Genomic DNA, 22,974 nt, shown 5'->3' with positions numbered 1-22,974 from the left:
ACCGAATGGAGTAGGAGCAATGGATGAAGTCACATAGTGTAAGTATGGTAGTGCAATGAGCAACAAGTAGCAGGGCAAGAGGAAGATGCTTTAGTCACTAAACACAAAAATAAATGAAAGAAGAGGCAAAGGAGAGAAGAAATAAGTCTAAGCCTATTGATTTTCTTTCAATTAGAAGCCTGAGATCTTGAACAGGTTATAAAAAGGTGATGGTACAGTAATAGGTCCTGCTTTTCAGTATTCAGCCGTGAAAAGAAAGTTTTGAAATACCAAACAACTATTGTGTGGTTAAAGATTCAGACATGTAATATTCTGCTCAAACAAACAGTGAACACCAATCACTGTGATTATATTTTACCACACGTTGGAAGCTGAGGAAGAATACAGATTCACCAACTCTATCCAGTTGCCTTTGGACAGATGCAGCCATTGTACCCACTGGCAAATAGTGATACTGAATATTTGAGCAGCTGTGAATCCTATTAACAGTTTTTCCAGTACCATCATATGTTCCACTGCTTCTTGTGCAACACAGAGAAGTAGTATTTTCCTTTCCTCTGGTATATTACTTCCTTGTCCATCTTCCTATCCTTATTTTTCATTCTGCTGCATTTATAATCTGTACAGTACTTTTACAAGTTCACTGGTACCTGGTATAATCATGTTATTCTTCTTTCAAATACTGAACAGATTGAGAACTCTTGAAGCCTTTCATCTTAAAATAACCTTTTAATCTCCAGATAAGTTTTCCAGGTCCTCCCTGCTAAAGAATTTGGACATCCTTGACTTTAGTGTCCTGAACTGCTAACAAAATTTCAAGACTGGTGTAGAAGATACGTATATAGCTTTCATTTTGGAGTTTAGCCTTTTTTTTTTCTTTTTTTTTTTTTTTTTTTACCAGCTCTGCTGTAAAAATACAAATTCCACCATCTCCTTTTAGATTCTGGTAGCCAGCTATTTCTATTTTTTTTTGCCTCAACAGCAGTGTTTTCTGACTAAATCAAGTAGCAAAATCAACTCCTAGTCAAAGTCATCCCTTTCTACAAATGGGCAAAACATTATGACAGCTAACAGGGCGAAAGCTAGCAAAGACTAACTAGGTCATGCTTATACCATCAGCTCAAACATCAAGTAACTGAAAATTTTAATACCTGAATTTATTATTACCTGCTAAATCAATATGCTTTCTGGAAAAGTTTGTCTTCAGAGAAAGAAATTTTTTGAGCATGGAGGAAAGTAGCCTATGTAGAAGGCTGAACAGTTCAATTTGACAAAAGATATTTCCTTTCCAATATGAGTATTTAATTTTTGAAAAAATACTGGCCTGTAACTTGCAGAAATTTTGGTTGTGAGTTCATTAGATTTCCCTTTACTAAATAATGCCATATCTTTCTTGCAATTTTTGCAATTCACACATTCCTTGTCCTTGCAGAATAAGCAAGTTTCTTCCATTAAGTTTGATACTTTCTTGAATCTTGTCTATTAGAAGATTGCCTTGGTCATATTTTTTCCCATTGCAAAGGTAAATGGCTACGTCATTTTTATCTGCTTTGTGTTAAGAAAAGCTCAAGCTCAGAGACTAAGCCTTTAAAATCATTATATACAGGTACTGCAAAGATTAAAACCCAGAGAAGTTATATATAGCCTCTGACATGAGGATTTTGTTCAATGGAACCATTATTTCTCTTGATTTATAAATAATCCCCTTGCTTATGCACCCTAAGACCATAGTAGCCTTTTCAAACATCTGCTACACATGACTGTGCACAGATGACCACTACTTTTTGCTGTGATACCTGAAATGTGATATGCAGGTTTATGTTGGTCTTCATTTACTTTCACCAAATGTGCATGCAACACTTACTATCTTAAATTTCATGCTCCTATCATCGCTCCATATTCCTGTTCTGCTTAGTCTTCCTCACTCTGGCAAAATTTACTTTACTACATTCTTTTTATTTATAAATCGTATTCACAAAGTTTAGTTAATTAATTCTAGCCAGTTTTTAATGTATTAATATGAATGGTAAATAAAAATGTCACATTACATTAGAGTATTATAAACCCAAGCTGTGCTAAAGAAGTGGTTTTATGAGCTGATAGTTGTAAGTGGTTTGTGGGAAACTAATTTGAACAGGAGGAATAGCATTTTTAATATTTTTTAATTTTATTTTTAATACTTAGGATATTGTACTCAAAATACATAAATAAAATCAGTAAATGTTAAGTTCTTCCTTCAACATTTTAGCTACTCTTCAAATATTGTTGCTGTTATTGCTTAAGTTTGATGGCAGTGTCAAACACATCTAGTGCCTATCATCAAGACCTCTGTACAAGCTCTGTGCTAATATCTGTGATGAAAACCCTGAACATTGCTGATACTCAGGAGACTTGTAACTGAGATTAGAAGTGTGATGTTGGGCTTTGGTTTTTGACTTTAGATTTGTTTGGGTTTTGTTTGGGGGTTTTTCCCCTGGGTTGGTTGTTGGGTTTTTTCCCCCACAAAACGTGCATCTGTCCTTTAAATAGTATTGTCCATATTTAAACAGCTGTGATCTTCAGCTGAGTATCTTTTGTGCTGTCTGTAATTACAATGCTGTGCAAAATGGCTGTTCTATTTAAGATAATTTGTGATATATGAGGGTAACATTTAAAGTAAATAAGCAAGTTTTTCAAAATCAGAATCAATTTAAATATTAGGTAACAGCAGCAGTGGCAGAAACATGGGCCTGTGACTGACATATTTAAAGTAAAAAATACATTTCTAAAAATAGTAAGTATTTGAGTACATGTCAGAGTTGTTGGCTAATAACTTTCTTTTACTTTTTTTACTAATTCCACCGAGGAAACCCACAAACCACTGAATGGCTTTCCTTTCTCAAAAATACAATTTATAAAAGAATTCCTGTGCAACCTCTCCCTTACTCTGTTCAGAAAATTTCCTTCCCCTTTGCAATACATCTCTACCTTTTCACATGTCTTTGCTTCCCTCTAAAATTTAGTGTCATGTTTCTATTAACTTCTAAATTCCTGAGTTAAACTGTTTCTTCCTGCTCCCCCAGATAGCTTTCACTTGTTCCCTTGCATTTTGGATTTTAGTACTTCTATTCATAGACTAATTATAAGGCCCTAGAGAAGAACTTCATTTGTCCTTTGAAATGCTCCTCCAGTTTGGTTGAAATGCAGTCTGTTAAAATTACCCTTTTGCTGCTTCCTTCTGATGAAAGAATTGGAAGCTCACCAAACTTGCTGAGTATTCCCAGCCTAAGTTTGACTGCACTGTGGTTGCAATCAAGTGTCCTAATACGTACAGCAGTTTGAAGTGTTTGATGAATGTCAGTTCTATATAAAATCAGATTTAATGTCAAAGATGCACATTTTTCCGGTGTCTTGTTTTTTAAGTACTGGTATTCTGCTCTAGAAACAAAAGAGACCCAGCACAGGCAGAATGCTATGGTTGAAGTCAAAGTCAGAGACTTTTGAATTAGCAGGTTTCATTTAACTTCATTCAGGTTCTTTCAGATATTGGTGATATTCATGGAATTCTTGGAATTGATTCAGTAGAATAAAAGCATTCAAATTTAACCTAAAAATAAGATCTGATGTGGAACTTGTAGACATCTTGAAAGGAAAATTATGAATTTTCTGTTTGTTTACAGTCTCACAAGATATATTTACACTTTTTTTTTTTAAGTTTAGGGTATCCACAATAAAAAGTTTCTTTCATAGCTCATAATAAACTGAATTTCCATTCCCTCCATTCCAAAATATACTTTTTTCTCCCAGTTTTGCTTGAAATTTCCATGGTGTTAATATCCTTTCTGAGAGCTATTGTGGTAGGATTTTGTTACTTGAAACATCCACTCTGAAACAGAAGAGCTGCATAGAAATACAGTGAGAATACCTTGAGTCTGCTCAGGAGCTGCTGAAGTAGTCCAGGCAAGTGGGTTCCCCATAGTTTCTTCCTGCCCATCTGCTTAGTGTCCACTGCATGACTTGTGTAAAACCGTGCCTTTCTCCTCCTCTCCCCCATCATCTAGTGGATCTTCCAGGTGGACACAGAATTCTGCCTGAGCTCCTCTCAGCTGGAATACCAGCTTTCATCTCTGGGCTGTGTAACTATAGCTCAACGCAACAGTTCAAGTGTATAGGGAAAAACTCTGCTTGTGATACATTTTTATCAGCCTGCTTTAAAAGAATTTGAGAACTACTTTTTACAAACTGACTTAACCACACCATCATATCCTCCAAAATATTCATTTTCTCCATTGTGGATATGAATTTCTGATGCCATATTGATAATTTAGTGTGACAGATGGGTTAACTAGGGGACAGTACATTTCTAGGGTATTAACTAGGGGATACAACATTTCTAAACTTCCAGCTCCTTGACTTCACAGCTTTAACAAAACCATTGCTGAGTGTTTGTTTAATCTGTACATGTGAGTCTGTAAACAGTTCTGCATGTTGACTGAGTAACATACATTAGACTGAGAGCTTCGTGTTGCTTCTCTATGAAATATGTTCTTCTTTAAGGTAACAAATAAATAACTGTAGTTGAACAAGTAGCTAATTTAAGTCCAGTAGTTCATTAGATGTGTAGGTAAAAGAGTTACTGGAGCCTGCAGTAACATAGCTCATCAGCATAAACATTGCAAATCAAAGCATGTTACCGGTGTCTGATGAAAGCACTGTATCTGCATTAAACAACTTGATGAGTACTTATGGAATGCTATAGTGCTGTCTCCAAGTGTACCCTCAACAGCTTTCCTTAAGCAACTTTTTCCTTGCATTGCAGCAGACACACAATGTGGGAAAGAATACAGACAGATTATTTGGCTGTCTTTATTTGTATAAAATATTTTCCTTTTTTATACCTCATTTTACTAGCAGCTATTCCGCATTGGCATAAATAGAATAATCTTTTCTACCAATAACCTTACAAATTGCTTTAGAATGCCACACTTCACTGTGTAGTGACACTTGCACTCTGAGCTGCTACAAAACCTCGTTTTGTGAAATAAAACCCATGTTGCTTTACATGGCAAGAGAATGCATACTACATTCATAGCTCATATAGAATTTGACAGTTCAAAACTAAAACAAATTATTTGGAAGGTTAACTGTCTTCTTCATTGACCTTGATAGTAATAATGTTTGTGCCCTGGAATGTAAATGAAACACGTTACCAAGGTCCTTCTCCATCAAAATAAATTAACAGCTTTTTAATTTACCTATTTATGAACTCTAGTTATTTTCAAACATGTAATTTCAGTCTACCTAAATCAATTTAACCAGGGACAAGGCTAGGATGTGACTCATTTGCTTCATGCCAGTGGGTAGCATTATGCTGCTGAAGAAAGAAATTCTGACAGATTTGTGTGCCTGAGAACCTTCTTGGCTGTTTCCAGTCGACAAAATACACACAGTAGCTAATGTCCAAGCATGGGATCCAGTGTGTGAAAAAGATCTCATCTGAGGGAGATCTCATTATACAATATACATTATACAATATACTATATATATATAAAAATATCTATATAAATATTATATCAATATATAATACACATTATGCATGCTCAAATCTATTGGGACAATTTCTTCCAATAATTATTCCTTTAAGCCCAAGAGATTATTTCTGATGTACCTCTACTTTGTAACAGCAAGGGTAACCCAAAATATGAAATGTATGTAACTGTAGAAATAAAAGTTGGCAATATAAAGAACTGTTCCTCAATTGACAACAGATAAGAAACGTGATTACATGAAGTCAGTACAGAATCAAACTATGATACCTGTTTTCACTGCTTGGCTCTACAGAGGGCAAGTTGAAAGGGATTCAGTAATTCTGATATAGATGGCAGTCAGCACTTCCTGTAGAGCTTTCAAGCTTTCAATTAGGAAAATTATTCTTGCCTTTACCTTGTTCTGTCTCTTCTTTCATGGCAGTGAACTGGAATCCTGGCCTGAAAAAATGTTACAGTTTCTGTGTTTGGCATCATGTCAAGCTTTCTTTACATACACTACAGTATATAGATAACAGCAAAATATTAGCTAACGCTGGACTATAACTAAACTACAAGGTGCAAAAATGCCTAGCAAAAAATTGCTTTTATACTTTTGTAATCCATTGTTGCCAAAATCAGAGGTTCTTAACTGTATGCTCAAAGAACAATTTCTTCTTATGTTCACTAGCTTTTCAATAAAATTTACATCACTTTTTACAAGCTTGGAAATGGAAATCAGTATGGTCATATCTGAAAGGATAGGCTAGACTATTAGGAAAAGCTATTTTATTTATGTGTTTTGAATAGAATTTTGATTCACGTCCCTTTATTAAGCAAATTCTTGACAAAGAATACAATACTATAAGGCTCCTAGATGGCAAGCAAGAACAAATATAATGTGAGAGCTCTTGAACTCAAGCAAAGAAAATTGAGTGATACTTCAGGATGACTTCAGACTGAGGAACATGAACTGCACTTGATTTTAAGACATGTGAAATCATTATGCCACCACGGCCCTCAGTGAAAAACTAGTTAATGTGCAGCTTGGGTTGGGTGGTTCACTTTTCATTTTGAAGGTCCAAAGGCAAAAAATAGTTACATGTCTTGGTGGGTTTGGTTGTGTTCACAACCACATATTATGTGTTACAAAAAAGAGAGAAATGTTCATATTGTCACTGTTATACAGGATGAGTTTAATGTGAACATGACCTCTAACTAGAGAAGTATGTTCGCAGACTTAAAAATGCTTCATAATTTTAGTTCTGCCTCCTGCATGACCTTGTAGTGTACCTCTGCAGCCTCTTGGCCTGCTCAGTTTGCTCAAAATTGCAGGTTGGTTATAATCTTTACTTCCAAGATTCCAACTAACAACATCAGTCTTGTAGTGCCGTGTCTGCTAAAGGAATGTCATGCTTTCAGATAGTTGTGCTATCAGGGTGAGAAATACTTGTTACCCATACTAAAACCTATTGTTTGATTATAAAAACCATCCATATATTAATATACAATATTTAACAGGTCTGTGGTTCAAGATTATGTTCTTTTCCATGTCCAACTATAAACGAGCACTTTTTTTCTTCTGGGGAAGGGTGTGTAATATTCTGAAGTCAGGCATTTTAAAATAATTTCAGAGTATAAAACCAAACTGTAAGAAATGCAAAATAATTTGGCATTGCTTTTGGTTACTGTATGGAGAACTGAACCACTTGCAGGGATAACAGTAAGTATGAAGTACAAACATTTCTGGTTTTGTAGGTTAATGTCAAGCACCAGAAATCTCTCGATTATGAACTAGGATGTTGAAGCTTCCACATGTTTACAGTGCAGTAGCTGAGGCATATTTTCATAGGAATATATATCATAGGAATATATCATAATCATAGGAAGAAACTACTGGAAATAGAAATTGCCTTATTCTTGCTTAGTACTTGAAAACAATGAGTCAGAAAACCAGAAGAGATCAGGAGGTCAAAGAGCAGGGGGGGAAATAACAGGAGAATTAAGCTGAAGGAAATAATTGGGGAAAGTATTGGAAACTGGACAGAAGAGTCAAAAAGAACAACTACATTTTGTAACAATGTCAGGGGATGACAGTTAGAGACAAAGACATGGAATATGTTAAGGAATAAGAGGTCAAGAAGGGTTTGATTTGGGAGCAGGAGAAAGGAAGGCAAATGGAGGAAGAAAAGTAAAGGGAAGGTAGGAGGAGATAGACAGAAAGGGAAGGATGATTCCTGTTGAACTGATTGAAGAAGTTAATATATCACATGACAGCAGAAGAGGTGGAGATGAAGTGAAACCTCTATACAAGTAGAAAGTGATATTCATTAGGCCCGAAAAATAACTGCTTCATGGCCAGGCTAGGAACCGAGCTGAAAGGGGACAGAATGGATTTGTAGTGAAAGAAATTGATTTGGTCCCAGCTTATCACCCAAGGGCATTCAGACTGAACAGAAATAGGAATGGAATTTGGAGGTTATAGGTCAGAAGAAGAATGAGGAGGAGGAGGAGGAATTGCAAAATATATGCTCATTTAGCTGAAAATAGCTCTATATTGTTTTAAAAGGAACCTCATATTTCATGAAATCCATCAGCTTTGTCCTGACCTCAAAACATAAATCTCTTGTAAAAACTGACCTAGCAGAGAACTAACAGACAATTTACTTTTTGCAGAGTACAAGATGTCCTTTCATTCCCTGGGCAGTGTTGTCAGTGCTATTAACACGTATATCTAAAAGTTTTTATTTCCAACAAAACAAAAATAAGCATCACTTTCAAAGGTTCCTTTAAAAAAAAAGCAAGCCACATTATCTAAATAACAACAAAACAATCATTGTTTCCTATCACAATGTATACAAAATTCCACTTCTTAAAAATCAAGAAAACTAATTTCATTTTTCTCTCCTAAAACTGTGTAATGTGCAAGGCTAAGTATGCAAATGGAAGGTCTTTGGGCAATTAATAGCAACGAGGAGTTGGATCGTTATCTCATAGAATGTATTCCTGCTATGACAGTGACTAAGACTCTGCGTTGTGAACCAGCCTTGCTTGTACAAGGGGAAGGTACGAATCCAAACCATAAAGACAAGCCTTACTTCCAACAACTTTTCAGGTAATACATTAAATGCAAAGCATTCCTCAGGCTTTAAGATTCATGGTACTTCTTATACAGTAGGTAGGTAGAGAGTGAAAGCATACAAGATTGTCTAAAGTAATTTCTGCTTTCATATAACAATACATTTTATAAACCTTCCACCAAAAAAAATATATTGATGGAATCAGTGGCAGCATTACAAATGTACTTTCATGGTATAGTAAAAGGCATGCTGGAAGAACTGGATGAAGGAGCCATTTTATATTAAATACATAATTTTTCTCTTAAGTCTTCTAGTTGTTAATGCAGTAATTTTCAAATCATTAAAGATTACTTTTTTTTTTCAGTATCAGTTTGCACAGCTCACCGGAAGACCCCTTTGGATATCAAAATTAGGTATTTGTAATGCTTTTCATGTATTTGAATATTTACAGTTTTCATTAACAGAATGTCCTTTTTAACTTAGAGAGGAATGAGAAATGAGCTGATAGCAAAGCCAGTCAAACTTTTTTCCCTAGAAGAACTGACTTGCAGATCTGATCCTGCCAAGGCTAAAATAAGTTTTAATGAATTTTAATATTCTCATTGGCTTCCCTTGCGTATGGAGAGTTTCTTTCACATTTGGAATCTCTGCTTCTGTCTTTAATTCCGGAATAGAGGAGCCATTTCAACTTCTTTTCATCTCTTCCCCAAATTATCAAGGCAAATGGGAAATGGTAGCATTTGGGAGTTAAAAGGTATTTACTAGCAGTGCAGTTCTACAGGGTTTCTTTAAATTTGGTTACTAGTCTATAGTTTTTCATCTATCAGTGAAGTAGGAATTGTCAGGTAGGTTCATTTCCTTGAAGATTCAAATTTAAGTGTAAGAAGATATAGATAAGAAGATTCAAGTATAAGTGTACACACCTGTGTTATTTGGCTGTTATAACTCAAGTACTTTACTTTCCTATTAATAAATCAGATGCTTTTATTTTGGTAATGTTAATTTCCCTAACAAAGAGCTATGGATAGTTCTCAAATGAGGTAATATATCATGGATGGAGATAATTTAGAGGTGAAGGACCACACAGAGCAATTGAGGGTATTGGAATCTGCTCCATAATATTTGTTTTCTTTTTGGAAATATACCCAAATTTAATTATAATTGGCTTCAGAAGGTGGAAGACAAACGCCTTTTAAGAAAAGCCCATTTGTGGTTTGGTTTTTTGTTTGTTTATCTCGAAATACACTGGTGTTTCTTTGAAACAGTGGGATCATTTTTAGTTTTACTTTTAGATGCTAGTTGAAATGAGTGTCTGCTTACAATTTCAATATTTTGAAGAGAGAGAAAGTGAATCTCTAAAGTAATCTAAAAGCACTTATTTATTTATTTATATAATCATTAGTGACCAAGGGCAAGACATTTTGTTCAATATGAGGTATCAAGGAGTGTAGTCAAAAGTTAATGATTAAATATATGGTAAGCCTAATAGGTACATAGCCAGTACTGACAAGGTGAACAATAGGGTGTTCAGAGGCTCTTTAAAGAAGATCCAGGAACATGAACTTCAGCATTTGTTTGTTTGCCTTTTACTGACATACTGGGAATGGAATTAATTTTGAGATGAGACAAAAGCATGCAGAAACTAGCGTGTTTGTCTCATGTGAAAACTGTCTGATGGTGCAAGATAATAGTACTTGAGAAAGATTACGTCTCTCAGGGCATTCTTGGTCCATATACAGAATTAAATTTAACATGCAGCCATCAAAAATCAAAACTGTAAGCATCCCTGAGTGGAACAACAAAGTATAATTATAATACTGTGATTTTATGGTTGATTTATTGTCAGAAAGCACCTGGGCCTTCTCCACCAAATTTTACCATTATGGCTGTCTTCTAGCCTGACTGAGTACTGTGCATGGATTCAGTTATACAAACGTGTTTAAGTACAGCAGTAGTCTCAGAGGTTTTCAGACTACTAAAAGTGTTGAGTATGTGCTTAAGCATTTTGCTGAGTGTCTTTACCTCTCCACAAGCTATAGCTATTGTTTAGGGAATTTGGCATCTCACAGGAAAATGCCTTCTGATCGTGTTAAACTGACTAAATATAAAGCAAATAGCTGTTTCTTGATCTGGGGGGGGAGCATATATGTTCAGAACTGAGCAGTGAATGAAGTTAACATGCCAAACATAAAGCCAACAAACCAAAAATTTAGTTTACTAACTCCTAAAAAAATGAGGAGAAATATTACCTAGGGAAAGGAACAAAGAGAGCCAGTGCGAGGCACAAGGGAAGATTTGGGATGCAGTGTTATGTCATGTGAAAACTATAGAAAAACTCAAAAAAACTACATGATCACTGTAGAAGGGCAAAGCTAATACAAACAGGTCCATTTTCCTTTCCCCCCTGCAAACAGTGGAAAAAGAAAAATTCTGCTCCCCTGTGCTACCCTCTGGGTATTATCACCTAACAAATTCTTTTGTTATTGCAAAGCCTTATGACATCTGGGTGTTCTTCAGCTCTCCTACGTCCTTCCAGTGGCTTAGAGATAGATTTATGTAGCTTTTGGCTTCTTGCAGGAGAAATGTCAAATTGCTTCAGGGTAGTAGGGTGTGTTCTGCAACTTGTTGTCTGGGCAATCTGCAGAATATTCAAGGCCATTCTGGCCTTAGGGTTTTACCAGGGTGGTCTGTGATTGTATTGGGCTATGCCTAGTGACCAGGGGGATCCCTTCCATGCTGTCAAGTAGTTCATTTCCTTGCTCTGATACAGTTCCTTGATAAGTATTGCAAGTCCTGGGACTTGCTCATTTCATTCTTTGCGTTTCAAAACCATATTGTTATATTAGGGTTGGTTACGTAGAAAATTGTAAAGTTACGCAGAATTGCCTGACTTTGCTTTAAACAAGGTAGGTTGAACTAAGAAGGAAGATGAATTATGCTGCCCTGCCCAAAAAGGGTCGAATCCTCTACTTTTTGTAGTAATCCCATAACTTTGGTTCTCAGGGCGAAGGTTTTTTCCACACTCTACCAAAAATTTCAGACCAGGTCAGTCTTCAGTAGTACAGACCAGCAGCAGCCAGCAGTCTGGCCAGCTCAGTGCTGTCCTTGTAGCCTACAGAGGTTGAAATCCTTCCTGCAAGGTTCTTGACCCAGCTGAACTGGGCTGTTTTGTCTTGTCTTCTTAATCTTAAGATTGTACGTGCCCTTGCCCACCCTCCTACAAGAGGAAATCCCAACATCCCTCATAGGTTTAGCAGGACTGCCATCTCCAGTGTGGGGCTGCCTGTTACCTTCAGGCAGAAAAGCATGCTAATATGGGACCCAAGTTTGAGTAGGCCCAACTCATGTTTCTCTGCCTAGTATTGCCTCATGGGTATACTCTTGTTCCACAGGCAATAGCTGACAGCTGATAATTTGTTTGTGGTTTCTTCATTATTTGAAAGGAGTTAGCCACTTCTTTCTGGGTACTGTAATAAAAAAAAATAAAATAGGAAGCTATTATTTGTATTTATTATGTTAAATCAAAAAATTCAGACCGTGAAGTTTTCTGTTTATGTTTTTAAGACTAGTGTAAGTAAAGTGCAGTTTTTAATAAACAGGCTTGTGGTACAGAATATGCCAAATCAATATTCTTAGCAGACTTCCAAAAGAGATGTTCTTGGACTGCTGCAGCACAACCTTTTGCCTCCTGCCAAGGTTATTGTCACTATCAATGACAGTATCTTTCAATATCTAATTTAGTTACATTGCTTAAGACTTCAGAAGGTTTTCAGGCAGCACAAAGACCTAGAACCCTATTAAAAATGTCTCTTAGTCTCTGTGTGCCATGTCCAGGCTGGAGCACACCATCGTCCTTTGTTATTCTTGTGCCGTAAGTTACGTGTTTTTGTTATGGTTAGTCATTATGCTGACCTACTGAAGGTTTTCACACAGCCTGGGCATCAAAGGCCTCACTGGTTTTGCACAGAGTGATATAGATCTCTTAATTGCTACTATGTAGGAATCTAAATTTGGATCATCTCCCCTCTTCCCTTGTGTAATACATGACTCTGTAGCCCAGCATCTCAGGTATGGGTGATCCTTTGACAATATAGATACTGTGATGTAATATCACATGACATTGTATTCTAAAGACTTTACATTTCTATATATTTTAAAATGATAGCAATTAAATTGTTAATTTGTTGTTTATTCACACATTCAGTTTTATGCCCATACTGGTGTGACTACACTGTGTTACCCAAAGTAAATATTTCTGCCTCAATCTTTTACTCATATAAGTAATATAATTTATGTCTGTCATAAGTGTATGTATGGACTTTATCCAGTTATTATTTGGTGCACTTTAGTTTGTAACCTAAAATCCCCAAATAAATCCAGAACAGCTATATGCAACAGAGTTGGAGCTTGGCTTTCTGGAGGCACTGGGTAAGGAAACAGGGGATGTGTTTGTGGGTGGATACAGCTTGAGAAAGGCATACATGCCTGCAAATACAGATACATGCCTATACATGAGGTGGTCTGATTTCATTTAGGGCTACCAGACATAAAAAATCCTTATCTTAGTATTTTAATTCTATAACACAGGAAGTGTTTTTGCAACTAGCAAAAACCATAACAAACCAAACCTAAACAAAACAAAACAAAACCTCCAAACAAACAGAAAAAAAAAAAAATTATGGGAGTGAAACATGGAACAGTAAACAATTTAGAATTGTTACCGAATTCACTTCATTATGTTTAAATAATCCAGCAAATACTGTCAACTGACAGAAAATACAGTTAACAGTCTTGCAGTCCTTGGGCCATGTACTACTTCCTCATATTTGCTTAAACAACTCCATTTAAGAGTACCTTTACTTTTTCGTTGAATAAGTTCTATGCTAAAGAGATACTGCTTTGGGGTTTAGTGGGATAAATGCAGTATTAATAGTAGTGGCAGGTGAGCCACATTAAATATATTATCAAACATATTTCTTTGTAATAAGCCATCCCCAGAGCCCTCTACAGAGGGTGGCACTCACATGAACAGGGGGAGGCACTTGTAGCTTCAAAGAATTTTGTAAAACAATATGTTGAAGAAATCTTGGGGTTTATATTTATTTTTATTTATTTATAAAATAAACAGTATTTTATAATACCTTATAAAAACAATCTTAAGCCATTAGAACCAAAGGAGAACTTAGACAGTCCTGTAATTTAATTCTGGAAATCAACCAAAGTCTCAGAGTTACAAACATTTAGTTCCCATGGCAGTTCAGTAATGCAAAGATGAGACTTTTAAAAACACTCAGGGTTGCCTGATTTCTCTTCTACTGAAGTCAGCATTTTTCAAGACATAAGCTAAGACCCAGTCATATAGTCTGATCTTTTGAAGTGCTGCAGGTAACATAAAAGTGACAGTGTTTATTCAAAATACTACAGACTTCAATCCTCCAAGCTCCTTATGAGTTGGATATTATTGTCTCTGCATTGTTAGTAGGGAGACTGAACTGTGACAGAAGTCAGAGACCAATCCAGGATTACAGGTCGGAAGTTCTTGACTTCTAACCCTGTATTAGCTCCAGTAATTCCAGTCGCCTCAACAATAATAGCTTGGTATCCACTGAGTAGAAGGGTGGAAACAATAAAATGAATATTTAGTTTAACTAGTCCTCAGTTCCACTAATGTGAGATTATTTCAGTTACCTACTTCATTGTGCTTTTCCTAGTCCAGCTTTAAATTTCACCCATAGGTGAACATTACCATTCCCCTTAAAATATTTTAAGAGTAAAAGGTGTCCAGCAAATGCTTACTTTCCCTGTTCTGTGAGGTTATGCTTACTTACAGTGCTGGTCATGTGCCAAATACTGTCCAAACGTCCATCTTTCAAATACCTCCTAGTCTCTCTTCAGTTTTTTTTTAACAGTACTTGTCTGCCTGCCTCTTTTTTTCAAAATCTAGTTTTTGAGGGTCCTCTTTGCTTTTCTTACCATTTTCAGTGATCTGTTCAAATGGTTTACTATTCATATTTGCAAAGCAAAAAAATGAAAGGAGATTATTGTTTTTTTCAACAGGCCAAGATAAGGGTATTATCTGTAATATGCATGGAAGATAGCAGTTAAAAGGCCAGAAATCACATTGGTATTTTTTGTTGTTATTTCTCATTGCAAACTCACGTTTAAGAGAGAGCACTGGGTAGATTAGAAGACAGTAGAAGGGATTTCATCTCAAGCAAGAATTGCTTTGCTGTTAGGATGACTTAACCTCTTTGCTTCCTTTTTACCCAGTCTTAGGGGCATTGCAAGATTCAGTATAAAAGTACTTTAAAGAAGTTTCTTACCATATACTTGTCGTTATTTAACCCAGCCGGCAACCAAGCACCACACAGCTGTTTGTTCACTCCCCCCACAGTGGGAAGGGGAGGGGGGGAGAATTAGGAGAGTAAAAGTAAGAAAACTTGTGAGTTGAGGTAAAGACAGTTTAATAGGTAAAACAAAAGCTGTGCATGCAAGCAAAGTAAAATAAGGAATTCATTCACTGCTTCTGACTGGCAGGCAGGTGTTCAGCTATCTACAGGAAAGCAGGGCTCCATCACACGCAATGGTTACTTGAGAAGATAGGTGCCATCACTCCAGAGGTCCCCTGCTTCTGCCTCCAGCTTTATATGCTGAGCATGACATCGTATGGTATGGAATATCCCTTTGGGCAGCTTGGGTCAGCTGTCCCAGCTGTGTACCCTTCCAACTTCTTGCGCACCCCCAGCCTACTTGCTGGTGAGGTGGTGTAAGAGGCAGAAAAGGCCTTGACGGTGTAAGCACGGCTCTACAGTAACTAAAACATCCCTATATTAGCAACATTCTTTTCAGCACAAAACCAAAACACAGCCCTGTACTAGCTACTATGAAGAAAATTAACTCTATCCCAGCCAAAATCAGCACAATGCTCAAAGGAACTGTTTAGGTGCAAAGAAAGGCAAGTATCAACTCTGATGCCTGTGTAAGTTTAAGCAGAAGGTGGAGAAGAAGGAGAGAAAGCACATCAGGAAGGAGAAAATTAAACCAGGGCCAGGGAAGGAATGTATTTGGTTTCTGTGGTGTTTTATCTTCTCTTTGACTCTTATTGGTTTCTCATCTTATACAGACTTAATTTTCTGATACATAGATTGAGATTTAAGAAAACAGTTAACAGAGGTGTTTCATTTATTGATATATATATCCATGTACCTGAATGCACCCCTAATCATCCTGGTTTAGTCTGTCAGGTTGTTCTGTTCATAAAGCAACATTTCAGATTGAATCCTAAAATCTCCATGTATCACAGAGCTTTGCTGAAGACTGACACTGCTGTGGATTGTGTTACTGTATTCTAGGGGAATTAATTTTGCCTAAGAGCCCACACTTCAGTTTTTCTTAAGACAGACCTTATAGGCAAAATGCTGATTTTTGTCAAAAGGAAAAGAAACTGACAGTCAGCTTTGCCAGAGTATGTTGAACATGCATACTTAATGTCACTGTAAAATATAGATTAGAAAATTGTCTGCATACTTCATAAGTGATAGTAGAAATTGATTAAAGCAATTGATTGTACCCTGTGCAAGGAGGTATTTATGGTCATTACATTAATGCCAAAAAGCACCTGTCAGCTTCAGAAAGGGCATCTGCTGATTTGTTGACAGGCAATTTCAAGTTCTCTTTTTACAGAAACTCATATTAAGGGCTTTCTTGAAGTCGATGATCTTTAACAGATATTTCCTTTTTGCGAGATGCTGAAATGCAATTTTAGATACATCATGTGGTGTTTTCTTGATTTGTTTAAAATTCATGCTGAGAGATGCTGAAACAATCATTCTGTGTAGCGATGTCTTTTATGCGGTCCTTTCCTATCCATGAATGTAGTTATGCTCTCATCTGACTGTTCACCAAAGCTACATTTACATGCACCTTCCTGCCCAGAATTCCCTTACATCTGTTTTGTTTAAAAATAAATAAAATATATTTAGTGGGACCTGCTAAATTCTGCATTGGATCATTCAGCAGAGAACGTCAGTGTTTCCGTGTTAAGCAGCTTCCCTCTTTTGGGATTTCTGTGAGATCTGTGGCATTACAGAAGTTTGATACAGAAAGAAGAAAGGGAAATAAATCCCCTTCTAGAGATAGACTACAGAACTGAAGATGGAGCTGCAGGAAATGGACAAAGGGACTAGAAGAATTCTCACAACCTAACTGCAGTGTTGCTCCCCTGAATTAATCTAGCATAAGTTTGCCTTCTGTAGGCCCCTCTTTAGATGTCTAATGCAGCCTGTTTGAAGAATATATTGCAATATTAGGTGTTCGGTGGCCAGGCTTCCATTGTCAGTTAGAAAAAATAGATGAGGCACATTTTGGATAATGATGTTCTGTGTTGAGGTAGAGTGTGTCCCTACCTCAAGATGATTCAGACATTTGTTATGTTTTCTAACTCTCTGCTTTTGCTTCTTCTGGGCCATGGGTAGTACAGATTGCTTTTGTTTTATAGTCTTAGCTAATGTGTTTGCAAATTACAATGAAAGACTCTCAGAAAATTACACTATACATCAGCTGAGACAGAACAAATGGTTTTTCCCTTCAGACTGCTCCAGCGTGCTGTTTGAGTGCAAATCAGTAGTTTTTATGAAGTGGCTAAAGTTTGGTCTGCATAAGCTGTATTTCAGAGAATCTAATAATCAACAATTACAAAGGTTTCCTGAAGATGGATAGGAAGATTAAATCAAGGGTGGGTTACGTTAACATTGACAAGGGAGATACATTGCTATGTGGAATACTTAGCTTGATTAGTGAAAGTAGCCTAATTAAAATACTTGCCATATGGGGTTTTTTTAGGGATTTCAAATAGACATTTCTTGAATTTTCCTTGATTCAGAGATGCTAACATTAAATGTGACACACGAGATGATAATTACAAGGTAATTATTTGATTTTCACTAAATAGACATTTCCATTAGATTCCTTCTGGCAGTATCTAGCTGAGGAAGTTGATTTTATAGCCAAATACAATACAAGATGTCTTTTCTTTACTCAGCTATGTAAGGAACAATAACGATAACAACCTCTTTTAATGTTCCTAGCCATCTGTACCTCAACACTTTGCAGTGTATGATGTGCTACTTTTTGATTAGGCTATCAGATTTGCTCAATGTGGACTTGGTGCTTCCTTTTTTCCTTTCATGTAGACTTGCAAAACCATCATTTACGTTTCATCCTGCTTTTTGTAATAATATCTTTGCATGTAATCTGCAAGGATTGGCTGTTAAGCTCTTCTTTCACAACCCAGGATGACACCTGTGATTAAAAGGTCTGCCTGAATTCCCTAGTCTCTAGGTTTTTTCTTGTAGTTTCAAGATGAAAAAAGTCATGATGCTTCAGAGTTTCATCTCTAGGACTGCAAAATCAGACACATTTGTCAGGCATGTGCACATACTGTGTAAAGAAATGTTTTAAGATACTGAAATAATACCTGTAGATGATATTATGCAATTATGAATTTAGACCCAAATCCCAGCAGCAACAGGCTAGTTTTAACTGTTTAAGCCTTTTACTGTGCTTCCATAAGTGTGAAGATGAAATTCACTGTAGATGGCAGCCCTACCCAGTTTGTTGACCAGGGAAGGAAGCCAAGGTGGTGAGGTGGCATGTTACTATATGCCACTGACTATGGAAAGTAACGTGACTTTGCTGCACTACACTGAGACATCACCTATGCTTGGTTAAGAGTTCTGATGACTAAATGCCCTCCCTTGCAGAGCCAGCCAGGTGATGACCATTTATCTAAGGGGTATGAGACATTTCTACTGAACTATGCTGCTACTGCTGGGTTGGCTTTGCAGCTTCTGAGAGTGAAGGTAGCATTTGTAATGGTGAGCGCTTACATACCCACCCAGTGCTTTTCACAGGCTGTTGTGATTTCTCAAGGTTCAGTCTTGTCGTTTTGGTTATATGTTTTATATGTCAGTTGTAACCTGACTGTGAACTCCAGTTGGCATTACTCGTAGTGTTCACCTATTTTATACCCAAACAATGGTTCTGTCTACTATTTTTTTGTTTGGTTTGGTTTATTTGTTGCAGTCCGTGTGATTGCTCCTCTGTGTCTAGGCAAAAGGAAAAATGGTGAAGAACCAGAAAGATTTACTGACTGGTTTTCTCATTACTTGTGTTTGAGGACCAGTGATATTGATTAGTGCATCTTTTTTACTTCTGTAATGGTGCTATATACTGCCCCTTCCAGGAGACACTGCTGTCGCTACAGTGGCAGTCACTGAAATAATAATGTTCTGGACAGTACTAAGTAAGAAAGACACTTGACAGTGTCAGGAGTAGACTGTGACAAATGCAACAAATGTGACAAATATGAATATAGCAGACCAGGATATTACAAAAAATGGACTGCTCAGTTCTCTTAGTTTTCAGCAGCATCTTCACAAATCCTGTTATTTTCATGCTAATCCATTTGGTTTTTTTGTTTTTTAGATCTTTGTACTACAGAACTGTAATTTATCACAATGCAGTTTTTAACAATTGCTTAAGTTTTGGGTTTTTTTACTAACTATAAGGAGGGGTAATATTCTAATATGCTGAGGAAGGCAAAGAACATGGTACAAGATTAATTCATATTTTCCAACAGACTTTGATATTTATACAACAGACTCATAATAGCAATCAATTCTGACAAACGTATCAAAGACAGAAAGAGCATATTTAATTTTTAGACATAAATAATTAGAAAGCTGGAAACATTTTTAGTTTTTTAAGTAATTGCTCATTATTTTGTGATCCTAATGTCTAGCCATAAGATTGTAAAGTATTTCCAGTAACGATGGTATAACTGTTTGCTTGCTGTTTTCTTGTGATAGAGTTAATTTAATGCTAAACCAGAGCAGAGTGATTAGAAACATTTTTTTGGCAGATCAGTTAATAAAGTATATGTTGTAACTGGAAGGAAGTCTTTGAAGTCTTCAAGTATGCTTCCCTTATTTAGTCATCTTGTTATTAAAAATTCTAGTATCAGTACAAAAGATCGGTGCTCTCCAGTTTGGTTATTAATTTTGAGCTTTTCATTCTTTGCTGCTGCTGACCACAGAAAGGAACCATGTATCATGTCTCCCTGTAAAGAAAAATCTGCATTGAAGTTGATATTTCATTATTTTATTAGTTTAAAATGTCTTTCAACAAAAAGGAAAAGCCAGCTGTGACCATAAGAGTAGTGAAATTTCACGTGATGGTTCTAAACAGTAGTCATGGGATATGAAGCTCCCAGATAGTTACAGAAGGGTGAAAGGAGCAAAGAGCAGTTGATATAGAACAAAGAATGTTGCATGGTGGGCACAGAGCAAGCAGTAGTAAAATGAATGTGACAGGTCATGGATAGCAGATATGGAAATTCCTGTGCCTGTTGTTACATGATTTGCTTTGCTGCTTACCAGAAATCTGAGCAGTATGTAGGCTGTTACTTCCTGATTTAGTAAAGGAAGAGGAGAACAGTAACTTCATTTTGTCTGTATTTAGACTTGGTAAACTTTCAAATTTATTTTTTAATAATTTTCATTAGGAGAATTAAAACATCATGAATAAAACTTACAGTACATAAAAGAAAATATGGGCTAACTTTATACTAATGGTGAATTATCATCTTTTAGTGTATGTATCCAGATGAACCTCAGAATAAGTCTGTTTAGGGTCTTCTCTTACTCTAAAAAGTTGCCTTTGGAGGGATGCATTTGAACAGCCAGAAAATAGTAAAGTTGTTGCCACTGCAAGTCTGTTTAGGGTAGGTTAGAAAGGTTATTAGAACAACTCATCCCTAGATTACACTGCTTAATCTGCTGAGGTGCTGATACTCAGTATCAGGTATTATGGGTGAATTGCTTGCCCACATTAGTGCATTTTTGTAAAGCAGAATTGAGAAATAAATTAAAAAACCCTCATGCCAAATTTCCAGAACAAAAAGATCAGCAATGTTATGTAATGTATAATCACTTCCTGCAGTGGATATTGCAGCAGGTTCTCTCGTCCTGTGATAAAAGCAGTTAGATTTTGAATCTCCAAACACTGGAATGCAGCCAAGGTGTATTGAAGGTACTGAAGTTCTTCGAAGTGTTTACAGTTAGATGGCTGATGTCTGTTCCATAAAATACACCAGCTATTAATGTAAAGATCTATGTTATCTTTCTAGGAAGGATTTGGGAGACTGATTAAAAACCTTCACTGTGCTTTTAAATAAATCTTGGTCTATAACTGTAACAAGAAACCTAAATATGACTTCTGAAACCAATTGCATTAGGAACCATTTTTTTACCATTTCATATAATCCAAGGAATCTAGTCTAAATAGTGTTACAAGGGAACTCATAGAAAGCTGGATGTCTTTTTTCTAAAATCACTCAGAATATAGCGGTGGCTCTGTTATCTTTTTGTCTAGGAAAGCCTGAAAATATTTGGGATTAAATTTTATGAAATGCAATGTCAGGAGTGCTGGTTGTTTCAGCTGAAGGCTTGAAAACTTTGACTTAGGAAAATGAAGTTACACTCTGATGTATTAAGTTTTTAGGGCTTTTTATTGCTAATAAATGTTAGCAGTATTCTCGTGTCTTTATTTTTACAAACGGCAAAATGTAGGCTTCATGTAAAGTTTGAATTTGCTGCTGTTTTCTAAGAAAATGGCAGATGCCCAGCAATCACAAAGCAGGAATGACAGGCTATGCACTGTGAAGATTCTTCCCAGAGCAGCTCCACAGTTTCTACACGGCAGATGCAGCAAAGTGGTTGAAGTGTCCCTATATAGTAGGGACACATCTAACATCTACTTTAAATGGTCTGTCATATGCAAAGTTTTCCTGGGAATCTGTGCCACATTTGGTGTACATCCACATCTGTGGCACACATGACATCCCATTTATACTGCAGGACTACAGTAGTGAAGTGGGTGTTAGTAGAGTAAGAGCCATATATTGTCCTGGACAGTTGCCAAGGGACATGCTAGTGCAGCCTGAAATTCTGATAATCCTTTGGCATTTCTGAGTATGGCCAAGAGGTGTTGTAAGAACATAAGCTCAAGTTGATACAGATACTGATTTGTGACTGTGTTGTCACTGGATGTATTATCACTGTTAATAGGTTTTCATGAAAGAAAAGAGAATCTTTTAGTGCCCACTGATTCATATGATTGTTTATTGATCATGAAGTTTATGATAGTGACCTAAGTGTGGTTTATTGAAATATCAGAGTGGATGGCTCTTTAAACATCAAGCCAAGCGTGAGGATAAAGCAGAAGCTGGAAAAGGCTCTTGATGACAGCAGATCTGAATGCACCAGGACACAGAACAAAGGAGGGCAGCAAGACATGTTCTGGGCAGTGCTAGTGGGCGAAACAGAAGCTGAGAATGTGAGAAGCATCACACAGCTGGGAGAGAGATGCACGGGCACTTGAGGAGCAGCTAGCACTTTCTGAGGGTTAGTAGCTACACTTTAGCCTGTGTATAAGTTGTGTGTAGCAGAAACACAGTATGTCAGATGAGCATGTAGAGTACAAGCAAAACTAGCCAGTTTCCTATGGAAAAAACAACCAGAGAGCATCCGTGGAGTTGAAACCAGTTCTTTAATCTGCTAAGAACTGGAATTTTGAGGAAGGCATGGGCAAGCAAAATCTTTGAACATTACACAGCCAGTAACTAAATACAAGTGAACAGAGGCCAAAATAAGCAGCTTCACTGCTAGCATTGTAAAAAGTACTCCCAGAAACAAGTTCTGGAATAAGAGTCCTTCACTAAGCAGATAAATCCCCAGAGCTGAAAGCATTGCTTGACTTGAACCACATGGGTCACAGGGTGGGGATGGCCAAGCCACAGACTGAATGGGCAGAGGAAGCACGCTCTAAATACTGTTTTTACCACTAGTGGCCACAGTGACACTGCATGTGTATTCTGCTGAATTGTAGGCTGAAATACTTAAAATGTTGTGTGTCAAGACCTAAAAAAAGCTTGCAAACAAGTTAATATCTGCAAATTTAAATGGCTGTCCAAATGACAGCTCCACTGTATAGGTATTCTATATTTACATACTGTGCTGAATAAATGCTCATGTGTATGAATGAGGATGGAAGAATTTCTCCTGCCCCATCAGGAAGTGTGTGGTACAATCAGTATCTTTTCTTTTTCATTCTGTTCCTCAAAATTTCTCCCTTGTCTTAAAAAATGGTTCCTTGGCTTTGTTTATCTTTTCTGTTTCATTTCCTGTTTCAATAGTTATTTTCTTTCCCTTAGGAAACCCAGTAGCATGCATCCATATTTATCCATTTCCACACTTACTCCCTCTCCTGGTTTTTCTTCCTAGTTTTGAGAGGACAGAGGATCTGGTAAGGAGCTCTTATAGGCAGAAGTT

The 22,974-nt window shown here is 36.7% G+C and overlaps 1 protein-coding gene across 4 annotated transcripts in view; it reads left to right on the top strand.

Annotated features, from left to right (window-relative positions):
• The window catches only part of SYT1 (synaptotagmin 1), a 357,409-nt gene that overhangs the window by 99,156 nt on the left and 235,279 nt on the right, over window positions 1–22,974 (top strand). The window contains exon 3 of one of the 4 annotated variants that reach the window (XM_056340296.1): window positions 8,949–8,997. The exons of the other annotated variants lie outside the window; for them this stretch is intronic. The gene's annotated coding sequence lies outside the window, so the exon portion shown is untranslated. The remainder of the gene's footprint in view (window positions 1–8,948; window positions 8,998–22,974) is intronic. 4 annotated transcript variants of the gene reach the window in all.

The sequence above is a fragment of the Falco biarmicus genome, chromosome 5 (assembly GCF_023638135.1).
Source record: "Falco biarmicus isolate bFalBia1 chromosome 5, bFalBia1.pri, whole genome shotgun sequence".
NCBI lineage: Eukaryota > Metazoa > Chordata > Aves > Falconiformes > Falconidae > Falco > Falco biarmicus.
This window is presented reverse-complemented; position numbering and strand designations above follow the sequence as displayed.